The sequence below is a fragment of the Branchiostoma belcheri genome, unplaced genomic scaffold, assembly GCF_001625305.1.
Source record: "Branchiostoma belcheri isolate BF01 breed outbred unplaced genomic scaffold, Haploidv18h27 scaffold643, whole genome shotgun sequence".
NCBI lineage: Eukaryota > Metazoa > Chordata > Leptocardii > Amphioxiformes > Branchiostomatidae > Branchiostoma > Branchiostoma belcheri.
The window spans coordinates 1-10,847 of NW_017804291.1; the positions used below are offsets into that span (position 1 = coordinate 1).

General features: G+C 41.0%; 1 long non-coding RNA gene across 1 annotated transcript; it reads right to left on the minus strand.

Moving 5' to 3' along the window:
- Nucleotides 1-779: 779 nt before the first annotated feature.
- On the minus strand, nt 780-10,582 carry LOC109483471. Its single transcript, XR_002141012.1, has 4 exons — nt 10,472-10,582; nt 2,373-2,572; nt 1,954-2,124; nt 780-845 (listed from the first exon to the last, which is right to left on the minus strand). It is a non-coding gene; the product is annotated as an uncharacterized LOC109483471 (long non-coding RNA).
- Nucleotides 10,583-10,847: the final 265 nt, after the last annotated feature.

A 10,847-nucleotide genomic window follows, 5' to 3' on the forward strand; every position in this document is an offset into this window, starting at 1 on the left:
TAATTCTATTTCTTTTTCCGGAAACCCCCATACAGTGCTTTTCAGTTTTACAGTTTTGGCAGTCGTTTCTGTATAGAATCATGCTGATTTTGCTTTGAGTTCTTCTCGAAGGTATTCACAAACTGATAGAAGAACTTTTAAATTTTGATTAACTACTTGTCTAGAGTGCCCATCTGGGCCATCTGGTGACCATCTGGCCTTGTTATTTGGAGTAGGGGGAAATTAATACTAAAACAGCATTTGTTATTACGTGATGAACCGCCATTATAACCGAAATTTTTATTTAAAATTTATTAGTTTTTCTTCAGAAAAACCATATACCAATCCTCTTGCTTAATAAGTTTTGTGCCTGCACCTGGGCCTTTGCCTGTACTGCCTTACCAAGATGTATGATCTATATAGCGTTAAAAACCTAATGAATAAGAGATGTACATGGCAGTTCTAAGATTCCACTACAAAGAGGCGCTTTATGAATGATATTATTTTTTTAAATTCTACAACCTAGGCACTCACTCATTTGTCAAGATTATCTGCTTCAATATTTTTTTAATTTTTTGAATATTTTTTGTTACCGCCACTTGCTTTGCCACTTACATATCTTCGTTGGTTTGATTGCCTGTCCATCTAGTAAAAAAGGAACAATTAACAGATCATCCCTTATTCGAAGTTGTGTGTAAGCGATCAGGGCAAAAGGATACTAAGTAGTAATAATAAGTCTGGCAATAAAAGAAGTTCCAAGATATAGGGCCTCAACAGAAAAGGAACTGTCATCTACTCACCTGAACTGTAAATTTTCTTGGTAGGTAATGGTGCAGGTGTACGTTTCTTTTCTTTCACGGATGTCGCTGATAAAAAATACATACAAAGGGATGTTACATTAGGAAACAACATATATAAAGTAAAAGGTGCATTACATTTCATCGCATTTGAATGATATATTACAAATACTATGAACAAAGAATTATGGGGTTTAAATATCCCAAAAATTTCAGAGCGATTACAACACATACTGAACTAGAGTTCCCCGATCTCATACCTTCGCCATTGAATGATGTTAATCTTTATGGCTGACAAATCATTCCCCCTGATTGTGCAGATAGCATCCTAATTTTCATAAATTATATCAGTTTATCATATTCTCAGCCAAACGACAGTCTTATATGTACAAACAATGCCATTCTAGCATTTCCTTATAAATTATGCAAATGATACCCTAATTTGAATACATTATGTTTAATGATGTTGACCTTCAATGAACTTTCAAATACCATAAGTATGAAATTCCAGGCAGTTATCATTACAGAATTATAACATTTTCCATTAATTATGCAAATTTAGTCTTCATTTACATAATCAATATCTGCCTGTGTTTATCTCGTTCTCAATTACCAATGTCACAAGCTTCAATAGTCCTATGATGGAATGCAGCTACTAGTAATTTATAAAATTTCCCCGTAAATTATGCAAATCACATCCATATTTGCATAACTGTCACATAATTACATTAAGCATTACATAAGCTAATTGAATTCCAAAAATCATGACGATCCTTCAACCGGTTCTTGAGTTATCCTCTTCTGAATATTTTCAAACAGGTAGCACTGTAGTTCTAGAGCAAGCCGCTAGGGGGACCAAACTCACGTCACTTCTTCCCCAGCACACGAGCTACTCGTAGCCACCATGCAAATTTCGTCACCCTAACATGTCTAGATCATTAGTTATCAAAACCGGAAGTTCAGCTGCAGTACCATAACAAGCCGCTAGGGGATCCAAAATCGAATCATTTCGAGCTCTCATCGAGACCTACCCACCCATCAAATATCAAGATAATCCATCTAATCTTTCATGAGTTATGCTGTTGACAGACGGACAGACACACAGACACACAGACACACGGCCAGGAAAACATAACCTTCGTCAATTCTTGGCTAAGGTATTAACTAGATGACGTACCGCATGTTGCTTCTTCAGGCCACTCACATCGCAAGGTTTTGATGTCAAAAAGGAGACCGTCTGGACAGGAAAAACTCGATGATATTCCATTGCTGCACATGTAAAACTTGGTGCAGTCCTCCAGGTCGGGGTAGGTGCCACTGGGCAGATCTTGGCAGGTAGGGTGATGTCCTATTCAAACAAAGTTCAATATGGTTAGACATTTATCGTTTTATAATGCTTAATGGAATAAATGCCACACAAATTAGAGAAAAACATTTTCGTATTATCTAAATACGTCAAAAACATTTTTTTCACGTATACTGGTACCTTGTATACAAATTTCCTTTTACTTCTAACCATTTTATCAACTACACCATCTGCCTTGTGTAAATACTAATTCTCTGCCAGTTAGACTTATAATGGGCTTGTTTTCCTACCATGTAACGGTTGCCTCGTTTGTGGATGTGGATGTGGCGCATGCGTAGGGACTGAAGTTCGCATTCGGACACTCCGCCTCGGGGGGGTTCGCCTCGGTGGAGTCCGCCTCGGGCCTATCGATGTCACCAGGGCCACACAAAGCAGCGTGATGACTACTAACAGGAGGTACCTCATGGTGTCCTCTGGGCTTGTAGTTAGCCTGTCAAGGAACATACGGAATTCAATTTTTAAATTTAATTAATTAATAAAATTTAAAAATTAAAATATACAACGTCTTGGTATAGATGTGTAGTTACTTGAAGAAGTAGATGATATAAGGTATTTTTCATCTTGATTCTAATTTATTCTATAATGTATTTGGCAGCTGCGGCATCTCACCGCGGCCGATATCACCGATGATGCGTGACCTGATTAATGACCCCATTCCACTATGACGGCGCTCTCACCACGCTGTCTCTTTAACCTAAAATTGGCCGGAGCGCAAGCCGAGTCAGCGACAATGTCGCCCTGAGAGCGCGCAGGGAGCGCAATGAGCTCAATGAGCTCCGTCACCTCTGAAACGGTTCTGAACCAGCTCACACCGTCGCCATGGCCGACGGCGGCGATGAGACAATGAGCAGAGAGAGTACATTTATTTAGATTTATTTAGATTATTTTTAAATTTCTTTACTGCAAGAAAAAGGGACAACAAACTTGTGTGGTGTGGTGAAAAAAACTATCGGTAAATTTACTGCAAGAAAAAGACGATGAACTTCAAGCGCCCTGTTGCCGGTGTGAAGAAATTATCGGTAAATATACAACAAGTGAAAGATGATGAAAGTAACGCGGCCAGATGCCGGTGTGGTGAAGAACTTAACGGTAAAATGCTGAAAAGAAAAGGCAAACTTGACGCGGCCTATTGCCGGTGTGGTAAAGAAACTATCGGTAAATTTACTACATTTAAGACGACGAGCTTGACGCGGCCTATTGCCAGTGTGGTAAAGAAACTATCGGCAAATTTACTGCAAGAAAAAGTCGACGAACTTGATGCGGCATATTGCCTGTGTGGTGAAACAATTAATTATCGGTAGATTTACTGCATTGAAGACAACGAATTTGACGCGGATTATTGCCGGTGTGGTGAAGCAATTAACTTACTGCAAGAAAAAGACGACGAACTTGACGCGGACTATTACAAGGGTGGTGAAGACATTATCTGTAAATTTACTGCAAAAAGACGACGACGAACTTGACGCGGCATATTGCCGGGATGATGGAAAAAAATCGGTAAATGTAATACAAGAAAAATGACGACGAACTTTACACGGCCTACCTAAGAAATTGTTGCTAATGCCCCTGTCACATTGCGCGTAAATCGATCGGCCGACTAGTTGGCGAGCTCTAAGCGACATTTACGGCCGTAGTACGCCCGGTGTTCCGTCGAGCATTGCGCGAATTTTCGGGATCGCCGGCGATTTTTTGGAGTCGACCGAAGCTCGCTGACACGCGAAACGTGTTCTTAACATCAGCGACTAGTCGCCGGCGATTTTTGAAGTCGCAGAGCTCGTTTCCAGGTCGCCCGTAGCTCGCCCCTGTACGGCCGAGAGTCGACCGATATTCGGACGTACATCCCACGAGTCTCGGCCGTTCTTCGTCTTCGAAAATTGGGCGATGGTCGCTGAATACGGTCGACCCTCGCGCGAGCTTGCGAAATATTCGGGCGACCCTCTTCCGTACCTCGCCCGACTTGCGTGAAGTTTTTTTAATCAAGCGTGCTTCGAGCGAGCTCCGTGCACCCGTGTCGGACGAAGGTTCTACGGGCCTCGGCCGAGCTCCTATGAAGTCATTATTTATTCAGCACCTGTGACATTTATTTGAGATTGCATTGACAGTATAGTAAGTACTGTGTAAAGTTTACAGGAGCAACGTCTCCACTGATTGTTAGCGTTGTGTTATGTTTACGAGAAAGGATAAAAATAGATAGAATCGTCCTTTTTGTACTTTTGTTAAATCAACATTCGTTAACAAACAAAAACACTTAAAAAGATGATAAGGTTTTAACTATATAAGACCACACCGGACGAAAACCGAGATTTCCCTCGTGGATATCTGTGTATACTCACTAGGAAAGTTTCCGCGAGTTTCCAATGATTTCCAAGGTGCACACGCGGCGTGTCCGCTGTGGGAAACTTGTGGAAAACGTGGGAAACGGACCGCTCAAATGTCCATTTCGTGTCCTACGGCGGAAATTTACGTGCACATCGTCGGGATACCTGAGTGTGTACACGTGTGGAAACTTCAGGTGTTTGTCTTTGTTCCACGAATGACTTATGCATAATTTAGCGGCAATTATCGCAATTATCTCCCCAACTTTGTGAAACCAAATGCGCATGCGCGAGACGACCCGACACACCCGGCCACGCCTCAAATATACCTTTTGTAATGGAAAGTAGCATCATGGCCTCCTATCCCCCTTACCCCCCCCCTTGTTTTGATATTTTGTTGCCTTTATTAGTTGTAAATGGTGCTTGGGCTTTGTGTGAGTGTGTGCTAGTGTTTTTTGGTTGCGAACTGGTCATCAGGAGGTTCCGATCTGTATGTATTTTATGCACCTCCCAAATTTTCAGTGTGCTTTGGCGAGTCTCTCAGCACAGGCTCATCTGAAACAAACTGTACATGTAGGTCTCGGCCTATTCGTCCTTCTACGTATGGCAGGTAGACGATGACAGTCTCGGGAGCAAATATGAGTCTCCAGTCGTTGGAATCCTTCCTCAGCTCGTCTTGCCTAGTCTCCCAAGGGTTGGCTACCGACTTTAAAAAAAACGGGACATAGACTGAAGTTCACAATCTTCCCAATCAACCTCTGTCTGGAGAGAAGTCTAGCCCCGTTCGTATTGCCCCGCGTAATGTCCCGCGGCGTTCTTGTCTTGGAAACAGCAAGCCTCTACCAGGCTTCGAGAAGCAGCTGGAAAGAGTAGAAATCGGCCCAATGGAGAGATAGCATGCCAAGGGAGTTGGTGCTGCTGGAGAAAACAGTTTGCCGCTTCGGTTCCAGCCGCTTCCCGCAGCCTGGTAGATGCTAGGAAACAGCTACAAGTAAACGTAGAATGACGCCATGTCGATATTCCTCGGTGTTGATGTAGACAAGTTTCCCAGTCTCTCACTAAGTCCTAGCGTGTTGCTTGTGTCCAGGAGAACTGTAGAATGCACGTTACACAACCCGGCGTGCTAACTGACAGATTTCAAAAATAGAGCGCGAGCGTTGATTGGCCCCCTTTTCAAACCACATACAAGAAGAAATGCATGCAATTGGCTGTCAGGGTTTACAGATCACTGCAAGAATAACGATCGACACAAAGAGCTGTGAAATGTCCCAGTTGTCTATTGTGAAAAAGATTCGCGCTATAACAACAATAAACCCCATAGGCTAATCTTACGCCAAAATGCGCCGAAATGTTACCATGCGTAACACATAATCCATATGCAAGTTTACCTGTGTAATGTTTTCAACTTCTTGTTCAAGAAAATGAAATAAAAACAAGAAAGTTAAATTAAGGCTCCTTTACAAAAACCAAACATGGTAAACAGGGATATTTTTTAACATACTGGCGCCATCTCGTCTGACCATTACCCCACAATACACATCTAACAACAACGTACAGGTAAACCTAGCATCTTTTGTCTCTTTCAAAAAATCATTTTTACACAACAGTGGGCAAATATTTGAAAAACGCCAAGGGGGTCTCCTTCATCACCAACGAAAACGGACATGTTTCCAAGTGAAATATATCAAGGTCGAGGTTATCCAATAGCCTAGTTTGGGAAAATTCTGACCAGTAATTGTGTTTTTTTTTTGCCTACTAGTATTATATACCGTAGATCCAATATGGCGCCGACATAATAAGGCGTTAATTTATGCAGAAAGCTGAGCTACCAGACAAATAATTCTGTACATTGTTAGTTAGCAACCGTTATAGTAGATATTCTAATATTCAAGTAAGTTTGGAAACAGATACATCGGAAAAATACTGCGAAGCATTACAATATCTCTTAGTTAAACAAAAAACTAATCATGATCACTTATGACTTCCACTAATAAACAATTTTTTTTGCAGTAGAAATTTCAAACTTGCACATCCCCTGCACTTCTAGGCTAAGTTTATAATTTGGCACCCAAACCAAAACGCGCTACAGACGATCGCGCGTGAGCAAGTCTTTAGTTTATTATCTTCAGCTATTTCTTTTCGTTCACAACAACGTGTTCCAAATTTTATCTAACACTCTATCGCGGCGTCCGTCGGCGTGCTTTCTTGATTTACCGATAGTATACGCCAAAATGTATCAGGGGTTCACGCCATTTCTACCAGAAAATTTACTAAAGCGGAGCGATAATTATTTTTATTGTACATTCATGCGCTGTAGGGCTATGTACTAGTATAAACTTCGGCAAACTCTTAGACCCCGGCGTTCATACCAAGCTTTGTATATCCTGCTAGATTCTTTAGCGGCGGTCAATCTGTATAGCCTGGTGTGGACGCAAAATAGTCTGCTCTGTATGGGTCATAGCCAGACTCGCAAAGTCCCATGGCAATACGTAAACAAACACAACAAAACTGCTTATAGATTGCCGTGCCTATTTTCACAGGATGGATACTCCATTGTGACGATAATTAGTCAGGACACGAGACGTTTCCAACAGTGGGAAATCCTGGACACTTCGCGTGTCCCATTGTGTGCACGGGTGCACGGGTTTACTACATGGGACACGCCAGGATGGGACACCCGTGGAAACTTATGTACACGACTAGGACATGTCAGGTTTCACCAACGTGTCCCAGCTTGGAAACTTGTGGAAATTCTGCTTTTCGTACGGCCAGTGGTACCATACCAGCCTCTGCAAGCAGGGTTTCTGTAGGTACACTATATTTGAGTGATCACCCAGTAATAATCCTGGCTGCTTGATTTACTAGTCTGGTCAATTGTTGTGATCTTACAATATAAGTCATGTAGACCGCTGTTCAAATAACTGTGAGCCAATGTCTGACACTACCAGGCAGAGTTCGGCAAGCCAGTGTTGCCATTACATTCTGGATTAGATGATTCAATTCCTTATCTCATGTATTTATATTTTAAACTGTCTTAAATAGTAACGTGTCTTGGTCTCTATCTTAGCTAGGCACATGTTAACCCTACCATAGTCAAAGCTAGACTGAGGTCTGTAAGTTTACATTAGCTGAATTTATTGTGTGGTTTTATAGTACAAGCATGGTTTTAAGCTACGTACATATGAAAATATTGAGGATCCATACTGGCATCCAGCAAGAACGACTTGGCCAGAAGGACGGGGCTGACATGGACTTCTGAAAACTTTAAAAGATCTGGAGACACCCAACTTTTCTTATAGCCATAAAACAAGCTCATGGGATATCAAAAGATCATGAGCTATCAAAACTTGAAGTTCTGCTGCAGTATCATGACAAGCTGCCAGGTGGCCCCAAATCTAATCACTTTGAGGTCTTACTAAATATTACCTACTAAATATGAAGACAACCCATCAAGACCTCCTCAAGCTATCGTATTTACACACACACACACACACACACACACACACACACACACACACACACACACACATATATATATATATATATATATATATATATATATATATATATATATATATATATATATATATATATATATACACACACACACGAATGCCCCTAAAGACATAACCTTCTTGGTAAAGGTAATAAATATCTGCAAATGTTTCTGTTTTGGTTAGGACATCCTCGGTAAATTGTACAAAAAAAATCGAAAACTGACTTGAAGTGCTCTGCTGCTATGCGTTTAAGACATTTTCGGTAATTATAAAAATAAATTGTACAGAAAAAGGCTACAACTGACTTGACCTGCTATGTTCAGTTGTTCAAGAAATTTTCATTAAATTGTAGAGAAAATGCGAAACCTTGACCTGCCCTGTCGTTGTTGCGATTAAAAACAATATCGATAAATTGTAAAGAAAAAAAGTCGACAACTGACATGACATGCCCTGTGGCCGGTACGGTTAGGAAATCATCGGTAAATCGTACAGAAAAAGGCTACAACTGACTTTATCAATCTTATAAGGAAAAGGCGACAGTTAGCTTGGATTATCTTGTTGCTATTGTGGTTAAGAAATTGAAAAATCGTACAGAAAAGGCATCAATTGATTTGACCTACCATGCTGGCGGTGATGTTTAGAAATTTTCAGTAAATTTTTAAGAAAACTCTCTTGACGTACCCTGTTATCGGTGCGGTCAGGAAATAGTCGGTAAATTTTACAAAAAATAGCGAAAACTGACTTGACCTGCCCTGTCGTTGGTGCGGTTAAGAAATCATTGACTAATTGTACAGAAAAGGGAAAAAATAGTTTGACCTATCCTGTTGCTGTTGTGGTCAAAAGAAATTTTCTGTAAATCGTACATAAAAAGTCGACAACTGACTTGACCTGCCCTGTTGCTGGTGCGGTTAAAAAAAACATCGAAAAAATCGTATACGGAAAAAAAGGCTACAGCTGGCTTGACCTGCCATTTTGCTAGTGCGATTAACAAATTATCGATAAATCGTACAGAAAAAGTACTGACTTGACCTCCTCTGTTCCAGGTGCGGTTAAGAAATTTTTAATAAATCGAAGAGAAAAAGGCGACAACCGACTTGACCTGCCCATTTGTCAGTGCGGTTAAGAAACCATCGATAAATAGTGCGGGAAAAAAGCGAGAGCTTATTTCCCTGTTGCCAGTGCGGTTTACAAACCATCGGTAAATCGTAAAAGGCGACAGCTGGCTTGTTTTGCACTGTTGCTAGTTCGGTTAAGAAATCATTGATTAATTGTACAAAAAAACACAGCAATCGATTTGACCCGCCCTGTTGCTGTTCCGGTTAAAACAAATTTTCGGTAAGTCGTACAGATAAAGGCAACTACGTATACTGACTTGATTTGACCTGTTTCCAGTGCGGTTAAGAAACCATCGATAAATCGTACAGAAAAAAAAAATCGACAGCTGACGTGACCTCCTCTGTTGCTAGTGCGGTTGAGAAACTATCAAAAAATCGTACAGAAAAAAAAAGAGACAGCTGACTGGACCTACCCTGTTCATTTGCGGTTAAAAGAAATTTTTGGTAAATCGTACAGATAAAGGCGACAACTGACTTGACCTGACCTGTTCCCGGCGCGGTTAAGAAATCATTGATAAATTGTACAAAAAAAAGGCGATATTGCATTGACTTACCCTGTTGACAGTGCGTTTTAGAAATATTTGGTAAATTGTACAGAAAATAGGGCTACAACTGGCTTGATCTGCCTGTCGCTGGTGCGCGCGGTTAACAAATTTTTGGTAAATTGTACAGAAAAAAGATGACAACTGGCTTGACCTGCCCTGTTCACTGTGCTGTTAAGAAATGATCGGTAAATCGTACAAAATAAGCGGACAGCTGACTTGATCTGCCCTGTTGCCAGTGCGTTTTAGAATTTTTTTTTTGTAAATTGTACTGAAAAAAAACCGATAAATGACTTGACCTGCCCTGTTCACTGTGCTGTTAAGAAATGATCGGTAAATCCTACAAAATAAGCGGACAGCTGACTTGATCTGCCCTGTTGCCAGTGCGTTTTAGAATTTTTTTTGTAAATTGTACTGAAAAAAAACCGATAAATGACTTGACCTGCCCTGTTCACTGTGCTGTTAAGAAATGATCGGTAAATCGTACAAAAGAAGGAGACTTGCCCCTTTTGCCAGTGTGTTTCGGATTTTTTTTTTGTAAATTGTACTGAAAAATGTGGTTTTGAGCGGTGCGAGGCCCAGATCAAAAATTCAATCCTGATGGACATAACTTGTGTACGCAGCAAAATAGTGACCGGCCCCAAATCCAACACATATGGGGGCCCATCCTCGATAACGTAACGCACTCTGATTGGCTGAGTTGACATGGTCTTACAAACAAACGACAAATGTACCGACAAATGCTTTCTCACGATTCGGGGGATATCTAGTTAACAGCTAGGGGATATCGTTTGAATGCACTGATAATAGATTTTACCATCTCTGTAGGGAAATTGTAAAGGCGAATGGAATATTCCTACCTGGACTGCCGGAGAAAACTTCTTGCCTCTCACTGATGTCTTGATTCTTCTGGGCAGCTGACGATTGGGTGGACTCGACGATCTAACCGGTGTCTCTTCTTCACCAAACTGCCTGCACATGGCCGGTAGCGTCCCCTTTTTATAACAAATCCAAAGAATTACGATGAAAATGGGCGGAGAAAGTTTAACTATGAAGACGTATCTTTCTCTGGTTGGCTCCTGCAAAAACTTCTTTCTGATGCAAATTTATCTAGGTATGCAGACGGTAGATCCATTAAGGTCGTTACAGGTAAGCCAGACACATTCAATACCAATGACCCGTATACAATTAAAATTGACAGTAGTTAGGTTCTTCTAGAATCATCCTCAACAAAAT